The following is a 19,348-nucleotide window of genomic DNA, read 5'->3' on the forward strand; positions in this document are numbered from 1 at the left end:
ATGGAACAGATGGTTACTAGCTGTCCTCCAAGAACCAACCTTTCCCATCACAAAAGATGCTAGTCAGCCAGAGAAGTGCTGGTTCAGATGCAAAGATATTCCGATGCTATCGACAAGGCTTCAAATACAAGCGAGTTCTATGTGTGAGCCTGATTAAGTTGTCCTTATTAAAGACAGATCAATGAGGCAGCTCATGGCGGGACTGAGCTTATGCAGCATTGAAACCTTCCGCCCGTGCACTCTGGGAAGGCCAGGTAGAATCCTCGTCCCCAGGTTTCAATCCAGACAGTGGAGAACGAGACATGGGCCAACTGTGAATTCTCAACTCAAGATCAAATACCCTCATGCTGTCCCTAGCCCTGGATCCCTCCTCCTTTCTCTAGGACACCCAGTAGCAAAGAAGACAGAAAATTACCATCTTTTCCCCCCACTTTCAAGTCATCGACTCTAATAATTTCTTGTCAGTAAGCTCCCTGCTCCTGTCAAGATTAAAGTGTGTGCTCTTCAAGGCCTGGCTTCCATCTCTCAGCCCAGGAAGGCAAAGACACCAAAGCAGAAGGGAAGAGAAGGGGTATGGCCGAGCCACGGAGCACACAGCTTCCTTCTCTCCCATTCCTTCCAGAACTCTGCTTCCAGTTGGAACTTCTCGGGCTGCCACTTTCTAGCAAACAAGCTGGTTGAAGGAAAGTTTCCTCAGAAGAGCCCTTGAAGGAAATCTGTCAGATGTGGAAAATAACACATACAAAGATCCTCAGCGGAGCAGATGTCGTCAAACCCAAGCCACAGAGAGGGAAGTTTGGAAAGAGTAGCCTTATGTCTCTAAAAAAAGGTGCTGCCCATACAAGCTACAAAAAGAGAGCTCTTCTCTGTCAATGAATCCATGTTAGTTAAGACATGCACTTTGGGATCTTGTCATACGTTGAAAACCAAGTGAGTTAAGCACTGTCAGAAATGCAAGACCGTCCTAAGTGATGATTGAACTCAAATGGAAAATGACGAATTCAAAGAAAACTTCTTCTATAGAATTACCTACCGTTCAGGCACCCCCTCCTCTGTCCAGAGAACAATCTGGGGATCTCTCCTTGGACCTGGGATCCCATATATAATCAAGTTTCCTGTAAACTCTAATATGACTCCCTTAGTTGAAATATATTCTTCCCTGATCCCACATTCATCCTTCCTCCCTTCCCCCCATCCCGGTCAACCGAGCTTTCTCCATTCCTCCCCTACTCCCTTCTCTCTAACCCTCTCCCCCGTGACCATACTGATGAATATTTTGCTTATCACCATAGATCCCTCACCTGGCGTTGGATGACGATACAGATGGAGGCCCGCGTTGGAGCACCGAACTGAGCCCCCCAAGTTCCAAACGAGGAGCAAAAGGAGGAAGAAAATGACGAAGGACTGCGAGGGATACTATCACCCACTGATACAAGGGGTCGGATCTAATGAGAGTTTACCAAGGCCAGATGGACCGTGACTGAACGAGCATGTGATCCAACCAGATTCTCTGAATGTGGTTGGATTTTCTGAATGTGGCTGGCCTGCAGTCTTTCCGAGAAGCCATTGACAATGACACTGGGACTGGTTTCCTCTGCATATACTGGATTTTTGGGATCCAGTCTGTTTGGATGCTCACCTTCCTGGACCTGGAGTGAGGGGGGAGGAACTTGGACTTCCCACAGGGCAGGAGACCCTGACTTCCCTTGGGGACAAAGAGGGAGGAGGAGAGGGAGGGGGGGAGTGGGAGGGCGTTGGGAGGAGGGGCGTAAATGGAAACTTTTTATAATTTAATAAAATTACTAATAGAAAAAAAAATAAAAATAAAAAAAAAAAAAAGAATTACCTACCGTGCACAGATCTACCCCACATGTCATAGAGAAATGGAAGCACTGATCGGATGGCTGGATAAGACAGAGATGTTGCCAGGACCAGGGACATTCAAACCCTGAAGTATACATTACCAACCAATATCCCCTTCCAACAGTTGTCATCGCCAGAGGTCTGGCTTTGCCTTTGTCCATACCCCAGGTAGAAGGGAGATGCCCAGCCACACGACAAATTAAGAACAAGTCTGAAGTCACTGGAAGAAACTGTAGTATCAGCTGAGAAAGTGGAATCCTAGCTTTCTCATTTGAAACCCTGGGCTCCCAAACCCCTCGGACAAGTTGACTTTAGATGTCAGGTCACCTAGACAAATATACAGGGAGGAAGCACAGACACAGTAAATCCTAGCACCGACATGGAGGCAATGTCGGTAACAGCATTCTCCCGGGGATGCTGATTCACACCCACAAGGGCGACCAAAGACAAGACTCACTCACTATTGTATCTACAGCTTCCAACACAGTGCCTGGCATAGGGTGGATGGCTGGTGATTAGGGAAGAGGAGTGTACTGCCTCTGTTTCTCTTCTTCTGCTGCCCTATACTCAGACAACAATGAAGTCAACATTTGAGGATCATGAGACACATCTGGCTACTGAGGCGGGCATGAGTGGTAGATTTTAGACTTTAGCCCTGGGTCCTTGGAAGCAATATAGAAGGTGGCCTGCTCTTCTGGTCACAAACTTTGATCTCTCATCTTCTATGTCAATTCTATCACCTCAGACCTCAGTGAAAACAATGAATTGGTTGACTATAGTATCTAATTGAGCCCCTATGGGGTAGAAGGAGAACTGAAAAGTACCAAAGAGCTAGACCCAATACCATCTTCTTTCCAAATTCACACACTCCACACAGCAACTTCCTTCAGCCTTGTTAGGGTGACTTTCTACAAAGGCTAACATTCCTCCCCACTTCTTCTAGGGAATCCCTTCCCTCTTTGAGAACCATACTCAGGGCTCAAGGTTTTCTGGATATCCCTTTGGAGTGCTGAAGAATTAACGTGAACTTCCAGCTTCCCTTCTTCATACTTCTGAAGGTTTTTCTACACTAGAAGGTGGGGAAAAGCCAGAGATTTTTTTTTCTCCCAGTAAAGTATACAATTAGTTTACATCTGCTAGATTACAGTGGGAAGATTGACAGGAGCTTGAGTGCAAGCTTCAGCTCCATATCTGGAACCATGTCAATGGGTGCACAGTGCTCAGAGTCCCTGACCTAGGAATTATCATATCTCAGAAGATTAGTTATAAGCCTTGAAAGGGAGAGGAAGCTGGGATCCAAGATAGAGCAGCTAAGACATATTCCAGTGGATCCCCAACATACAGAGAAACATAATAGCGTGCCCTTCCAGGGCAGATACTCTCAGATCTTGGAATCTTATTTTTCTTTTGGTTTTTTTTTTTGAAACAGGGCTTCACTGTAGTTTTAGAGCCTGTCCTGAAACTAGCTCTTGTAGACCAGGCTGGCCTCACAGAAATTCGCCTGCGTCTGCCTCCCGAGTGCTGGAATTAAAGGTATGCGCCACCACCGCCTGGCTATTTTTTTTTTTGACCTGTAGATATAGTGAGTCAAACGGCACCAAAGTTATAAGTCGGGTTTGTTTGGATCATTTCATTCAAACAGTTTGACTTAAAACATCCAGTTGTCCTTGGACCAATCTACTCTAATGCCTGCCTGATCAGCATGTTGCTACCTGCCTTACATTCTGCCGGGTCTGAGTTTCTGATCTCCCCAACACCAATCTCTGAGCTTTCTCCCATCTTTGAACCTTGGTAAGAAGTGAGTGATGAAGCCAGTCATGGTGACTCATATCTATAATCCCAACAATCAGGAGGCTGAGGCAGGAGGAGTATAAGAGTTTGAGGTCAGCCTAGGTTACAAAGATCTTGTCTCAAAGGGTCTGGGAGGGGTGCTGGAAAGATGGCTCAGGAGTTAAGGGCGCTTGTAGTTCTTGCAGAGAACCTGGATTCAATTACTAGCATCCTCAACCATCCATAATCTTAGTTCCAGGGGACCCAACAGGCACACACATGGTACACATACATGCATGAAGGTAAAACACTCATACAAATAAAATAAAACTAAAAGAACATTTAAGACTAACCAAATTTTAAAAAAAAAGAAGGAAGAAGAAGAGGAGGAGGAGGAGAAGAAGGAGGAGGAGAAGGAGGAGAAGAAGGAGGAGGAGGAGAAGAAGAAGAAAAAGAAGAAGAAGAAGAAGAAGAAGAAGAAGAAGAAGAAGAAGAAGAAGCAGCAGCAGCAGCAGCAGCAGCAGCAGCAGCAGCAGCAGCAGCAGCAGCAGCAGCAACGGACGGAAGGACTTTCAAGTCAGGATTCTTCCGATCCCAATGTGAAGGAAGAATCAGATGGCCTCTCAGTTTCTCTGCCTTTTAGTCTGGCTCTTGAAATAAGGAAACTCCTCCCATCAGACCCTTACCCAAGGAATCCTCCTTGTATACAGACAGCTGTGAGGAAGGGCCCCAGTCCTGTCCCCAGGAGTCGTCTTCTCCTAGGAGAGCCTACGTCTATCCCAGGGCACCAAGTCTCACTGGGCAGAAATTCTGCCCTGGGCATGCTCGTGGCTTGTTGGTTTGTTTTAACCAGCACCTAGTACTGAGTGTTGTACACCACAGGTGCTTTAGAAATGCTTGAGGATCACATTGACAGAGACATAGAGACGAAAGATCTGCCATTCCTTCCCAAACTGGTGGTGGTAGCTGGTGATAAGTAGAAGGGACACACACACACACACACAACCAGGTACACATACTTTTCACAATTTGTTACAGTACAGGTGTTCTTTCCTCCTATAAAGCCTAGAAGGTCAGAAGGTTCTTGGTGCTCAGAAACGAACCCCCCCCCATTTTACTCTCATTTTATCTTTCATCCCCCTGCACTTGGAAGAAGCTCGATTTGAGTCAGGGTGTTTTTTCCCCCAAGCCTCTTATTTTGCTCCCCTCGTCACCCTCCCCCCACTCGTACTAACTAGATCCCATTCTAAAGTCGAGTTCTCCTCTGCCCCTTCCTCAAGGTCGTGGGCTCCGGAAGAAGAGAAGATACTTATAAATGCCAAAAAAAGGCGAGAAGGGTTAAGAAGATTGGAAAGGGTGGGCAAAAAAAAACTGGGGAGAGGGAGTGAGGATACGGATGATGAAAGTTGGTCCACGGTGGGGGCGGGCAATGGGAGAAGAGAGAAGGGCGGAGGAAACAGAACGGAGTTGGGGCCAGAGAAGGAAGGATCTTGTAGGTTCTAGACACAGGTAAACTTCAAACACCTTAGTCCTATTTGGTTGATCAAGAACGCGCGGCCCACGAAGGTGGGCTGCCCAGATGAGGTCTGCGGGTTCTCCTCCTCTCCCACCGAAAACCTGGAGAGGACCACAGGCCTGGGGGCAAGATCCCGAGGCCACCGCTTTGGATCCAAACGCAAGGCCCACTCTTGTCTGGCGCAAGCAGGGCGAGACGACTTAGAATCAGGCTTGGGAAAGGGGACCAGGAGGGGTGAGATTGGCGCTTCAGGTGGTCGTCTGGTTCTTTAAAGTTTGAGGCAGACAACGGAAACCCACAGCGTCTGGCCTATCCTCTCCAGCCTCGCTTTCTTTCCCTGCCGGTCCTCCTGCTACTTCTACCTCCGCTACCTCCCGACTCGGGTCCCCGTATCCCCTTTCCAGTCCGCAACCCTCACTGTGCCCAAGCGCCCCCTGCTCCCTCCCTCCGCGCTGGATCTCCCGCACGACGTGAGCGGAAAGTGAATGGGCAGCCCCAATCACAAAGACAAATTACCATGAGAAAAATAAATCAAGAAATCGCTCCTCTAGTCCCGGGTTCCCGCCGCCGCACCCACTTCACTGGCCAAGGCGGGAGCGAGGGTCCCTCGGCTTCTCCATCCAGGGCCTTGGGCTGTATAGGACCCAGTCAAGGCTGGAGTATCCTATGGGTGGGTGGGGGGAGAGAATCCGGTGAGGGCCGAGTTAGTGGCGGTAGCGCGGGGACGTCCCTGCGCGGGAGATTTCACACTCTGAGCCGGCCACGCGTTCCCACGCGCCTCGACTCCCTCACTCTCCCTTTGCCAGGTTTACCCGTCCGCCCTCTGCTGAGCCTCCATCTCGGCCCAGTCTCCGCGCTTCTGTCCCAGCCTTTCCGTCTTCGGTCCTCCACCCCCCCACCCCAGGCCGAGGCTCTGGGTCTCCGCCACTGTTGCAGCCCAGCAGAGCGAGAACCCGGAGCAGGCTGGGTGGCAGGAGCGCAGCAGCACCAAAGGCGCCCCCAGCTGAGGTGGCCCTGGACAGCGTTGAAGCCCGGGAACCCGCTCTCCTGCCCCCTGCAGCCTTTCCAACCTGTCTCCAACTTACCAGCGGCCCCGGACTCCCACCCCTCTACCCATCCTAGTTGCTGAAGTTTGCAACTTGCAGCCCCAGCCGGCGAGGGAAAAACGCCGGGAGGTCCCGGACTCACCTCCCCGCAGCACGCGCAGGTGCCGGGTTCCCCGCGGCCCTGGGCTCCGGGCGGTGCAGACCACGGTGACGAACCCGAGAGCTGGCGGCCCGTCTGGGAATGGGGCGGTCGAGTAGGAAGAATCCCGGCTAAGGGCTCAGCGATCCGTTGCAGTCCCTGACTCCGGTCGGGCCCGCTGTACTCCGGCTGCTCCAACAGCCGCTGGATGCGCAGCCGACCCGCCGGGCTCGGCGGAGCTGGGCTCCAGCACCAACCCCCGCGCTCCAACTAGCTCCAGACCCCGCGCGCCTGAAAGAGCCGGGAGGAGGAGAGCGAGGGAGCAGAGGGGAGGGGGGGAAGCGGTGGGGGAGGAGTTGGGAGCCAGAGGAGAGAAGGCGGGGAGCGGGAGAGAAAAGGAGGAGGGGGATGGAGAGGACCTGCCACTGCTAGCGCTTCACCCGCCAGCCCCGAGGAGCTCGGGAGAGCGCGAGGGGGCGCCCTGCATCCCCATTTCCCCCTAGCAGGGCTCGGGCCCCAGATCTCGGTGCTACCAGGAAGGGTGGACAGAAGCTGCCTCTGTCCTAGGTCTCTGAGCTCTTGTCATCTTTTGTCCACCTTTACCGTGCTCTTCCACCCCATCTCAAAACAACACCAACTTGGAGCCTGAGAAACTGCCCCCCACACACACACACTCCTCAATTTTCCAGCCCTGCCTGTGGATTTGAAATTTGAATGAGAAAAGGACCGCGTACCAAACCCGGTAGATTTGTAATAAACTCCAGTAACAGATGTTAGGTTGCTGAGTAGGACCGAAAAGCCAGAACGGGCGAGTTGTTGGTTAGCCTCACACGCTACACGACCTTGGGAGAGCCTCTCCAAGCCTCAGTTTCCTCAGCTGTAAACTGGAGCTGGTGACGTGCACCCTACCGAACCTTAAAAAAGAAGAACCAGCAGGGGATCTAGGGAGTGAAATTGCCTCAGGAACACTGGGAAGGTATCCCTGGGTTGCACGAACCCACGTGGGGCGGAGTAGTCTCCGCAGCAGCAGAGACCCTTAGCGCAACCTCGTTAAGCGGGGTGGGATTGTTTCCAAGTTTCAGCGTTCTAGCGTTTCTGATGGCTGGAAGTCAGCAGGGAAAGTCGTGGAGAGCAAGCCTCAAGCCCTAGCTGCCGCCGCTGCAAGCACGGATGGAAAGGGAGCCCTCTGCTGAACAAAAGGGGTACTTTAATTATCAAATAAGGTGACCTAAGGAAGTTTAACAGTGGGAAAGACAAAGGACCCGAAAAATTAAAAACAAGAGAAGTGTGCTTCTAAGAGAGAATCAGAGAGGATCGCGAAATAATAATACTTTGGGGGAAATAAAACATTAGAAGACTTTCTGGAATGCCTTGGAGGACTAGAATAAACTCCGGGTGAAGCACTTCGTGTCACAAAATGCCAGGTGAAGGAAACCCTGGATAAAGCAGAAGGATGGAGGCAGTAAGAGTCTCGGGAAGCACCCCTCCCAGCGTCCCCAGGGTGATGGAGCAGAAAGGGTGTGCTCTAAGAAAGCCCTTTGTGAGGTGCTGTGAAACGGGAACCGGTGCCAGATCGCAGAGATAAAGACTTTCTAGGGCAACAGAAATGCTGAAACTCATAATGTGCTGAATAAAGAGGAACTCACAAAGATAAAGCCTATTCTGGGTCCAGAGAGAGATACAAAGAAGGGGAGGGGAGAAAGCATAGCCTGGGCATAGACAGGTCTAATGCAGAGATCAGCTCAGAAGAAGCAATGCAGTGGAACACAGATCAAATCTCAAGTAGACAGAAAAGGTCAGCAGTGGAAGCCACTTGATAGAATCTCCAGGGAGGGGTGGGTGGTCAGTTCTCCTGATGCCCAGTCTGTACCTTTTCCATGCTGTAAGCGCTGCCCCAACCCTCCCACACACTCTCAGTTTCTAGAGCAGTGGTTCTGAACCTATGGGTCTCTACCCTCTTTGGGGTCAAGCGACCCTTTCACAGGAGTCACCTAAGGCCATCGGAAAACACAGATATTTACATTCTGATTCATACATAACAGTAGCAAAATTACAGTTATGAAGTAGCAATGACGATAACTTTATGGTTGGGGGTCACCACAACATGAAGAGGTGTATTAAAGGGTCACAGCATTAGGATCAACCACTGCCCTAGAAGATTGTTTTCGCCATTGCAAAGATACAAGTACATGGGACATAAAATATCTCTTTTTTAAGACTTAGTTTTATTTTATATGTATGCTTGTGTGTCTGTGTGAGTGTATGCCATGTGTACCCAGGTGCCCATGGAGACAAGGAGAGGGTGTTGGATCGCCAGAGCTAGAGGTAGAGACAGTTGTGAGTCACCTGATGTCAGTGCTGGGAACCATACTCAGCTCCTCTGCAAGAACGGCAAGGGCTCTTAACTGCCAAGCCATCGCTCCAACCCCTAGAAATATATTTTGATTAAAATAAAAAAAAATTTAGTTTCATAAACTGCATGGAATGAAGAGAACTTCTCATTTGTTTGACTGGGAGAGAGTAAACAGATGCCTTCTGGATGGTTCTGTGCGCTACAACTCTCCTAAAAGCATTCAAAGCCTCCATCCTTCACACAGCCTCTCACCAGCCGTCTCTCTTCCCACTGTTTGGACCGTTTTCTCTTCCCTCCATCATCCCTAATTCCCACCTAGCTTTCCGTCTACCTCTTATGAATGAGCTGGGTGTGGGTGGCACAGGAAGAGAAGAGATGACACCCATGTCTGGGGAAACAGGAAGGGAAACCATCCTCTTCAAGGAAGAGCAAAGGAGAGATGCGCGGAGGCACAGGGTGGGGGCAAGCCTGTATGCAACCCTGAACTAATTAATCCTAATTGCATCCTACTGTGTTGTGTTGATTATCAGTGATTACTCAAGGACTCTCAATATCAGAGAGTTCCAGAAACTGGACACTAAGGAAGGGCTAGTTTCCTCACGAGCCTGGCTCACCACCTACTCCAGGCATTCCCTACTGCTTGGCAAACCCAGCCTGGAGAGAATCTTAGAATTATTTACTTGGAACAAAATCCAAAGCCTTGGTCCCATCATCGGCAGCTTCTGCCACTTCCTTAGACCTTTGCAATAACCTCTGTGATAATTACCTCTGGTAGGAGCCATCCTTCACCTACTCAAACACTGTTAATTAAGCTGAATGTAAATACAGTAATTAATACCGAATTATCCCAAACAAATAAGTCAATGAGCTGCGAACATAGGGGGTGACCTGAGTTCTTAGCGTTCACTCGTGATGGAGAAATTCCAGTGTTACCTAGCATTGAGATGCTAAGAGACTGAAGAGTACACATTTTCAGGTTCATGGGTGACAGAGCTGAGGGGAGGACAAGGCTGACCCCTTCCCTCCCTCCTGGGTGACAGAACTCTCTCTGAAAAAGAATATAGTGCAGCTTTTCCCAAGAGACACATTTTGCGGGTGCTTGTGTATGCACCCACATGTCTTATGTGTGTGTGTATGTGGCGTGTGTGTGTGTGTGTGTGTGTGTGTGTGTGTGTGTGTGAATGCCTGTGCATAGCCTTAGCACTAGCACAAATCTTGTCTTACAGCAAAAAGGAAACAATAGCCGGCACTATACTGATAGGAGAAAGAAAATTGAAAATAAAAAAAAAAAAAGCAGCGATCACTTATAACGTCCAAATTGTTTCCTGGTCCCAGGATTGCCTACTCATTGTGCTGTGGGATGACAAAGAAAAAAAAAAAGCAAATTCCCATCTCAGAAGTCACTGTTGCTTTGTGAACCAAAACACACTCAGGTCAGAGGAACTGAGGTGTCACTAAATGACAGCTCTGCCATTGTCCTCAACTACCGTGAGGGATCTTCCTTCCTCCCTTTCTTCCTTCCCCCTAAATTTAAGTGCCACTCACTATGTGAGGTGCAGAGTTCAAAGGAAGACCCTCCCAGGCAGGCAGGGAAGAAGGTAAAATTCTAGTCAATGCAAGAGAAACCACAGGACAAGGGCTCGGCTGGCACTGAGAGGGCCAGTGCCCGGCTCTACCAGGCGAGCTAAGGACATCTTCCCTGAAAAGGACCATTCTAACTGAGAGTGAAAGATAGGGCAGGAATTTGCCAGACTGAGAAGTGGGAGGAAGCAGAGTATTCCAGGCGGAGGAAATAGCATGTGTAAAAGCACAAGGCGATATAATTAGATTTGTGTTTGAAGAATTACTTGGTCCTGGTTAACAGATTCCGAGAGAGCTGAAGCAGTAAACGTGAGCAGGTGCGTTGTGTGGTGGAAACAGCATGGCGGCAGCAGTTCAGCCTCCCTGGCTCCAGGGTGGCTAGGTCACTGAGGAGCTGAGTGACCTTGAACAAGCCTTTTATGTCCTCCTGGATCTCAGTGCCTTGTGGCTAAAATGAAAGGGTTGATAACTGGTTTCTTGGGTCCACAGGATTCCACGATGCTCCCTTCATTTGCCCATGCTTCTTTCAGTCTTGCTCTATATGATGCCCTTGGCCACAGTCATAATTTGTTCTTGTAATGTGCATAGCACTTTATAGTTTATAAAGGTGTCTTCTATCTGCTGCTGCTTTGACCTTCATGTGCATGTGAAGGAGACAGGCACACTGAGCTACCTTTCTCATCTCCCTGTCTACAAACACCATCTCTGTGCTGCTAACGCTCAGGCTCATGCCTGCAGCTCTGATCTCACACAAAAATATAACTAACTGCTGCTCCTCCCTCTACAGAAGTGGCTCCAAACCTGTGGGTTGCTACCCTTTGGGGGTCAGATGACCCTTTCATAGGGTTCACCTAAGATCGCTAGAAAACACATACAGTGGGCCAATGGTCTTGTACCCTATAAAGATTTGTCACTTGTATTGGTTTAATAAAGTGCTGATTGACCAGTAGCCAGGCACAAAGTATAGGTGGGGATAGAAGAATAGAAGAATTCTGGGAAGAGAAAAGGCTCAGTCTGCAGTCGTCACCCAGACACAGAGGAAGCAAGATAAGAATGCCTCACTGATGAAGGTACTAAGCCACATGGCTAACACAGACAAGAATTATGGGTTAATTTAAGATATAAGAGCAAGTTAATAAGAAATCCTGAGCTAATAGGCCAACCAGCTTATAATTAATGTAGGTCTCTGTGTTTTTCTTGGGGACTGAATGGCTACTGGACCAGGCAGGACAGAAACCTCGGTCAAACACAGATATTTACATCACAGTTCATAACTGAAGCAAAATTACAGGTAAGAAGTAGCAATGAAAATAATCTTACGGTTGGGGACACAACATGAGGAACCGTATCAAAGGCTCGCAGCATTAGGAAGGTTCTAACCACTGCTCTACAGGAATGCCTGCTGAGTGCCCTACTCTTACCCTGAGCAACACCTAGCGTCAGATGAGTGCTTCCCTGAGACTCCACTGTAGCAAATAAAAACTCATTTCCTTAGGACTGGGGTTGTGGCTCAGTGGGAGAGAACTTGCCCAGCATGTGCAGAGCCCCAGAAAACAACCAACCAACCAAGATCTCCATTCTTATAATTCCTCAAGGCTAAAGAAACCCACGTGCAAGCCATCAGGAACCCATGCTGTGTCTGCAGGTCTGACGCTCACCGCTTTTACCATCTTCTCTACCAGCTTCCCGGTTCCTGCCATTCTCCTCAGCCCTGATGTTTGCTCTTCCTGTTTCTCTCTTTGTGCCTCGGGCCACGTTCCATACTGAAGCCCTCCTAAGCCACGTCCCATCATTCCTCTGCTCCAAACCCACCTAGGCCATGCTCTTACCAGGCCCAGGCACGTGAGGCTCCTTCTGACACTATGTGCTCCCCACGTCCCCTCCCCAGCTTCTCTTCAGCCACACCACCACCCTCTCCGCTGTTTTTCTCCAGAGAGCCTTTGTGTTTGACGTTCCCATCTGGAGAGTTCTCCTGTCAAATGCCCACACGGGTCATTTCCTCACTTCAGCTTCCGCTATTGACTATTGCCACCTGACATTTCACCTGAATCTACGTGCTGTGAAGGCAGAATCTGCCTCAGCAAGGCTGCAGCTCCCACCCACAGAAAAGTACTTGGCAGAAGAAGCTCACAATACTGTTTTAGTGCATGTAAGTATTAGCTGTCCCCGTTTTGCAAGTAAGGAAACTGAGGCACAGTGATAGAACTGGTCCTCTTAGAGCTCAGACTTGGATCCAGATGTTTCCTTGTGAAATTGCTGGTTTACTCTTAGATAATACCTACGCTGGTACTTTAAGTGGGTTGTAATAGAAGATGGACATTACAGCAGAAATGTGGAGTGTTGACTGCAGTCTTGCCCATGGACTGCTACCAGGGTATTATTTCTCTCCTCAGGCCCTCCGAAGCACCTCTCTCCCTTCCTCTTTCCCATTGTCCTGGCACAGGATGTAGATTTGAGCTGAGTGTAAATCAGGAACAAGGGAGAGATGTCAAGGCCAGAAGACAGGCTGAAAGCATGACTGATTTAGGGGTCACACCAGACTTCTTGGTACTCAGGACAAAGGACTAAAGGGAGCACCCAGTGACAGGCCAGGACCCGGGTCTCTTACAGGTGTTTGGGGCCAGAGAAAGCTGCTCAGTGCTCTCCAGTATCTGTGATGACTTCCCAGGACTGGTTTAGGACAGGATGGATGTTGCTGGAGGTCACCCAGCAAGGTACATCTGACTAAGAGGGTCCCAGGTTGTCATCAAGAAGGGTTTGCACCTCTGCTTAGAGGTCAAAGGGAACAAGGGGAAACCTTCTGTCAAGATGGGTGGACCCCATCCCCCAAGTGGTTGAGAGGTCCAGAGAAATTCCATTCTCAGAATCAAATGACTCCTCTCTGCCGTTCCATGACCCTGGATTCTCACACTGGGGAAACAAGAGGCAGGCAAAATGCCTTAGCTGGACAAGGTAAGTCATACATGATGATACAGGGACCTAATTCCCAACCTACGGAGAGGGAGCTTTCACAACAGTGTTACTGACTGGGTACACGGAAGAATGAGGCGGGGGATGCTGCTGGGTCATGAATGGCTGGGATGACAGAAGCCTCGAGGTTTGGGGCAGAGGCTGATCATGCGAGACAGGTGACAGTGTGCAAACTAGAGGAAGAGGAACAGTTATAAGGCTAGTGTGACAGCCCCAGTGGCTGCCCAGTGGGTTGCAGAGGACAGACAGGTCCAAAATAAGGTGGAGAAGAAGAGAAAAGAATAAGAGATTCACCAGGCAGTGGTGGTACATGCCTTTAATCCCAGGTCTCAGGAGGCAGAGGCAGGTGGATCTCTGTGTTCGAGGCCAGCTTGGTCTACAAAGGGAGTTCCAGGACAGCCAGGGCTACACAGTAAAACCCTGTCTAGAAAAACTAATAAAATAAAACAAAACAAACAAAGAATAAGAGACTCAGCATGGTACTTAGAAAGGAGGAGCGTGGGAGCCAAATAAAGACTAAGCAAAGGCTGATTGGCTTGGGGGAGCTTGCCCCAGTCTGGGAACTGAATGGAGGTGGGATGTAAAAGAGGAGGGCGGACATCTTGGCAATGATGCAAATAATGTTTGTCTCAGAGAAGCCCTGATTTAGGTGGGGTGGGAGGAGGGGAAGGTTTCTTCTTTTCAGTTAAATAAGAATTTTCACAACCCTGTCATTTGCTCAGCTCTGTTCTGTGCCAGAGAGGACGCTGGCAGAGGCTAAGCAGCACTTAACGGATGATCATCTCACTGGGGATGCGAGGTGCATTCATGGAGTACACAGCAAGGGAATGCTGGAGTTGCTGCCCCAGGCAAGAGACTGGACAAGTTCATGGAAGAGGGAGACCTCGGGGTTTCCTAAGGGAAGCTTCCTGGAGGAGTGTGTGGTCACCTTGGACCACCAAGACGGTGCAGAAGAGAAAGACATCGGTGATGTTCCTTGAGAAAATAGAAGAGCCAGGACTCACAACAACTTAGACCTCTCCATTAGGCTTTTGATAAAACTTTCTAGAGAGAGCCACCTAAACATTTGAATTAACATGAGAAAGGAGGCATGAAGTCTCTTTGATCAAGAATAGCTTGCCTGGTGGTGATGGCTCACACCTTTACTCCCAGAACTCAGGCGGCAGAGGCAGGCAGATCTCTGTGAGTTTGAAGCCAGTCTGGTCTACAGAGTGAGTTCCAAGATAACCAAAGCTGTTACACAGAGAAACCCTGTCTCTATTTTAAAAAGAAAGAAAGACAAAAAGAAAGAAAGACAAAAAGAAAGAAAGACAAAAAGAAAGAAAACGCAGTGACAGAAAATGAAGGGCAACGCAAGTTTAGCCTCCTCTAGAAGCAAATGAAAGTTCTTTCATGCAAGAATCCACACAAGGACAACTGTGGCATTTGGGAGACTGAGGCAGGAATATTGCGAAGTTTACGCTCCATAGAAAGGTCAAGGCCAATTTGAGCTTGGAAAGAAAACAAAATCAATAAACACAATATAATACAGACACACAATGGAGTAGCGTTCAACCTTAACAATGAAGGCTGTCCTTATCGGTGCTTCATCAAGAACAGACTTTGAAGAGATGAGATGAAGTGAAAGAAACCAGACACAGCAGGGCAAATGTTGCATTGCTGCATGTATATGGTATCCTACTCATAGAAGAAGTGCGGGGTCGGGGAGATGGGAAGCATTCTGCACACAAAAGTGTGAGGCCCAGAATCCACACAAATGTTAGTTGGGTTGCGGGGGCTTACCAATGTTAAAAACAAAGAAGAATCCTGTGTTACACAAAGGAACTCACATCCAAAGCGAAGGCAGACTGAAAAGGTAATCTTTTCTACAAGAAGGATGGACCAAGACCCAAGGGAAAGGTGAGTCCTTGCTGGGCTAACTACCTTAGATACGAACAACAGCAACGAAATGGTTTTTGTGCCAATCATCCCTGCCTCTGAAGGCGAACACTAGGATCCCTGAACTACCTGGCTGTTGAGGCTGGCCATCTCAGCCAGCTCTGCGTTTGACTGAGAGATCCTGCTTCAGTGAATAAGAGAGAAGAGTAATCAAAAATAAATCCCAGCATGATCAATGGGCTTCCACACGCACACATGCACCCACAAACTTACATGTGTTCACATATGAGCATGTAAACATGCCTGTGTCTAGGGGAAGGGAAAAGTGGGAGCTATGGTTTAACAAATAGAGATTTCTATTGGGAACGATGCAAGAGGCCCAGGAATGGAGGCGTGAGAGGGGCAAAATGTGGACGTGTCCAATGCCACACAAAACTGCGTGCTTAAAACTTACTAACATGAGGCAGGAATGGTGGCCCAGCTCTTGGGAGGCTCTCAGGAGAGGCATACATTCAAGGTCAGCTGTGGCAGTGTGCTCTAAGTGACTCACCCTCGACACAGAGGAAGATTTACAGCAAACAAATTCTCCTGTAACCAAACACTAGAACTGTGGCAACGACTCCGGAACTTAAGCAAAGTAGGAAATTAATATAAATAGAATGATGCAATTCATATATTTAAAAGTTACCTTTTGTTTTGTTTTATTTTTTTGAGACAGGGATTCTTTGTGTATCGCTGGCTGTCCTGGAACTCACTCTGTACCAGGCAGGCCTCAAACTATCAGAGATCTGCCTGCCTCTGTCTCCCTGAGTGCTGGGATTAAAGGCATGAGCCACTGATGCCTGGCTTACATTTTTTCATTTTTTTTTTAAAGGCAAGATTTTGCTATGTTGTTCAGTGAGCCCCTGGTTCCAGTCTTCCCACCACAGTCTCTCTGGATGCATGAATTACTGGCTTAGAGGGGCAGTGAACCACTTTGTAAATGTGCAGATGAGGAAGGTTTCAATCTTTCCAAAGTTTCCAGATGATCCTCACTCGGAACTAGGGTTGAGTGCTCAGAGCACCAAGGCTGGAAATACCAGTTTGCCCGGGGTTTCATCTAGGCACCGCCATTTGCAGCCATGCTTTCCACGTCTCCAAAATTTGGTGCTAATAAACCGTTAAGTTGCAGAAAGAAAAGATTAAGAGAGACACCACAAGTTCCACCTGGGACATTTAAAAAGTGCACTAAACATTCATTTTTATTGTTATCAACAGAGTTTGTGTAAATCAGTTGAAAGAGGGCAGGTAAGTTTAACATGGTGAGTACAGTATGCTTAAGAATAAACAAATCTGGGGGCTGAAGAGGTGGAGTGGAGAAAAAACACTGGTTTTTCTTCCAAAAAGACCCAGGTTCAATTCCCAGCACCCACATGACAGTTCACAACTGTCTGTAACTCCATTTCCAGGGTAACCAACACCCTCATGCAGACATACATTCAGGCCAAACACCAGTGCGCGTTAAAAAAAAGAAGAAGAAGAAGAAAGAAAAAGAATAAACAAATCTGCCCGGTGGTGGTGCAAATCTTTAATTCCAACATTTGGGAGGCAGAAGCAGATGGATCTCTGTGAGTCTGAGGCCAGCCTGGTCTGCAAAGTGAGTTCCAACACAGTTAGAACTGTTATGCAGAGAAACCCTGTCTCAAACAAACAAACAAACAAATAAATAAATCCAAACCCTGTGGAGTTGCTATCAATGAATGATATGTCTGAAATGAATATCTGAAATTATTCCCAGCTCCCAGTACATGAGTTTGAAATAGTCCTGTGTTCCAAATGCTCAGAAAATATGCCAAGGTCAGCAAGGGGAGGGACCCATCCAAAATAAGTGCACCCACGCACGTGTCTGATCCTGGTGGAGGAAGAGAGAAAAAACAAGCTAGTGTGACTGGAGAAGACAAGCTGCAAAGGTTAAGAACGCCCCAAGACTGGACAAGGGCAGGGTGGGACTCGTCACGCTCATCAATAACAGGGGAGCAGGTAAACATGGACTCACACAAGCCAAGTACTCGCTGGAGGGGAAGATGATCAAGGCACAGCTAGAACAAATAAAAGAAATGGGTTATAAACTCCTGGATCACATTACTTCAAGATGTAGGACCTGAGGGAAATATCAATGAATTCACACAGGGTCTGGAAAGAGGAATGTCAGAGCTGGGCAGGGCTACCCAGGGAGGCTGACATATGTCCACCTAGAAGATCGGCAATGGGGAAGGCAGTGGGTGTGGCCCCTCAACACAGACTGCAGAACTGAATGCTGTTGGTCTGCAGCCTTCAGGGACACAGGGGTAACTGGCTTGGCCAAAGCCAGCAGTCCAGAAAGGGAATTTGTATGCAAGGCTAAAATTAGATTTTTAAGATATTCAGAGCCAATAGTGGGGAACTGCAGACAGTCCAAGAATCCCACGGGGTTGTAATCCCTTTCGCCCAACCCTTTCTAAAAGATTTTTAAAAGGTGATAAATACCAAGGCCCTGAGTGTTGACAGCAGAACACAGAAATCCCAAGGCTCTTCTACTACGTGTGGTGGGCTGGAGCAGAGAGGTCTGTGGAGAAAACTCATTACTAAGTCAGTGAACTGACCTCCCCTGGGACCAGTGTGAGACGACTTCACCCTCTCTCAGCCCCATTAGCTTAGGGGTAAAAGGGGAGACTTAAAAATCACAAAGCTGATTTCTTGGGCTTTCCTCTCTTAACTAGTGGGAACCGATGCTCTCCCCAAATTCCTCCCTATAATTCTTACCAGCCCCAGGAAAAGCCTCAGCCGCATCCTGGCCTCCATTACACCTCCTGTGCATAGTGCCATGCTGCATACAGTGTAAAAGCTCAACAAATATTTGTTGAACGAATTAGTGGAAAACTCCTCTTTTCCAGGTAGATTCTCACCTCAAATACAGAAAAGTAATTCCCCTCTACAGGAGGTTGAAACCAATCCCTATATTCTTGTTGAACGTTCTTTGGTCGTCTTAGGGTGAACATGGCTTGACTTCCATCTAGGACCCTATACACCTGGGTTGTCTCAAAGAGATGATGTAGACACAGGTTCAACACAGAGCCTGGGATGTAATAGACAACCCAATGCTATTATACTTTTTCTTTCTTTTGCCTAACTAGGATAACTGTCTAAGAGGGGCAGGCAGACATAGAGACTTTAAACAAGGAAGGCATCTAAATGAAAGCAATCTGGAGAGACCATGGTGCATTCACAGCTTGCATAATATGTAGTTTTAGCCACTGATACAGAAAAAGACTATAATGGTGTCTTTTGTTACAAAAAGGTCTATTTTACTATAGACCTCACTATTTCCAAAAAGGATTCAAGGCAAGTCAAACAAGTTTTTAAACAAACAGACATTTAAGTACAAAAAAGCAAGCAAGCAAACAAACAAAAACAAACAAGGCACCAGCTAGTTGGTGGGTTTGATGGGATTCAAGAATGGAAGAAGTGAAGCATGGGGCCAGGCAGAAGCTGTGATGGTCCATGACAAGAATCACAGGCTCTGGTGGCAGTAGGCCGTGGTTGAGTGGGTCAAGATGGTTGGCAGTGGATGACCTGGTTACAGGTTGGCCCACTCATGATGAAGTCCAAAGGTGTACACCTGTGAAGTTCCTGGGTGAGGAGAAAGTTCTCAGCGTTTGGTCATTCTGATAAAGCGAGAAGATAGCCAGATAGGCATGCTAATGTATTTAAACTTGGAAATAAGAAAGAGCATTGCTTTGAGGAAGACAAGGTGTACTGATATAATCTATATGTTAGCTTTTCATTGCTGTGACAAAATACTGGAGTGGAGTGAAACAACTGAAAAGGCAAAAGGATTTCTTTGAATTTACAGTTCCAGCCCATGATCAGCTGACTGACTCCATTGCTGCTAGCCTGTGATGAGCATTGGCAGCCAAGAGCAGGTGGAAGAGTAAGCTGCTCCCCAGCGGTGGCCAAAAAGCAGAGAGAGAGAGAGAGAGAGAGAGAGAGAGAGAGAGAGAGAGAGAGAGCACATTAGCAGACTTCTCCCTTACTTCACTGCTGTGAATTAATCCTCTTGTACAGATCTGTCACTCGAATTGGTTTAATAAAACGCTGACTGGCCAATAGCCAGGAGGGAAGTATAAGTGGGATGACCAAACTAACCAAACTAAGGATGATGGGAAGAGGAAGGGTGGAGTCAAGGGTTGTCAGTCAGACACAGAAGGAGCAGG

General features: G+C 48.1%; 1 protein-coding gene across 1 annotated transcript in view; it reads right to left on the bottom strand.

The window, feature by feature from the left end:
- The window catches only part of Sema5b (semaphorin 5B), a 121,326-nt gene extending 114,678 nt beyond the window's left edge, over nt 1–6,648 (bottom strand). The window contains exon 1 of the mRNA XM_087901094.1: nt 6,338–6,648. The gene's annotated coding sequence lies outside the window, so the exon portion shown is untranslated. The remainder of the gene's footprint in view (nt 1–6,337) is intronic.
- Between the last annotated feature and the right edge of the window lie 12,700 nt (nt 6,649–19,348).

Source organism: Myodes glareolus, chromosome 2 (genome assembly GCF_982192425.1).
Source record: "Myodes glareolus chromosome 2, mMyoGla1.1, whole genome shotgun sequence".
NCBI lineage: Eukaryota > Metazoa > Chordata > Mammalia > Rodentia > Cricetidae > Myodes > Myodes glareolus.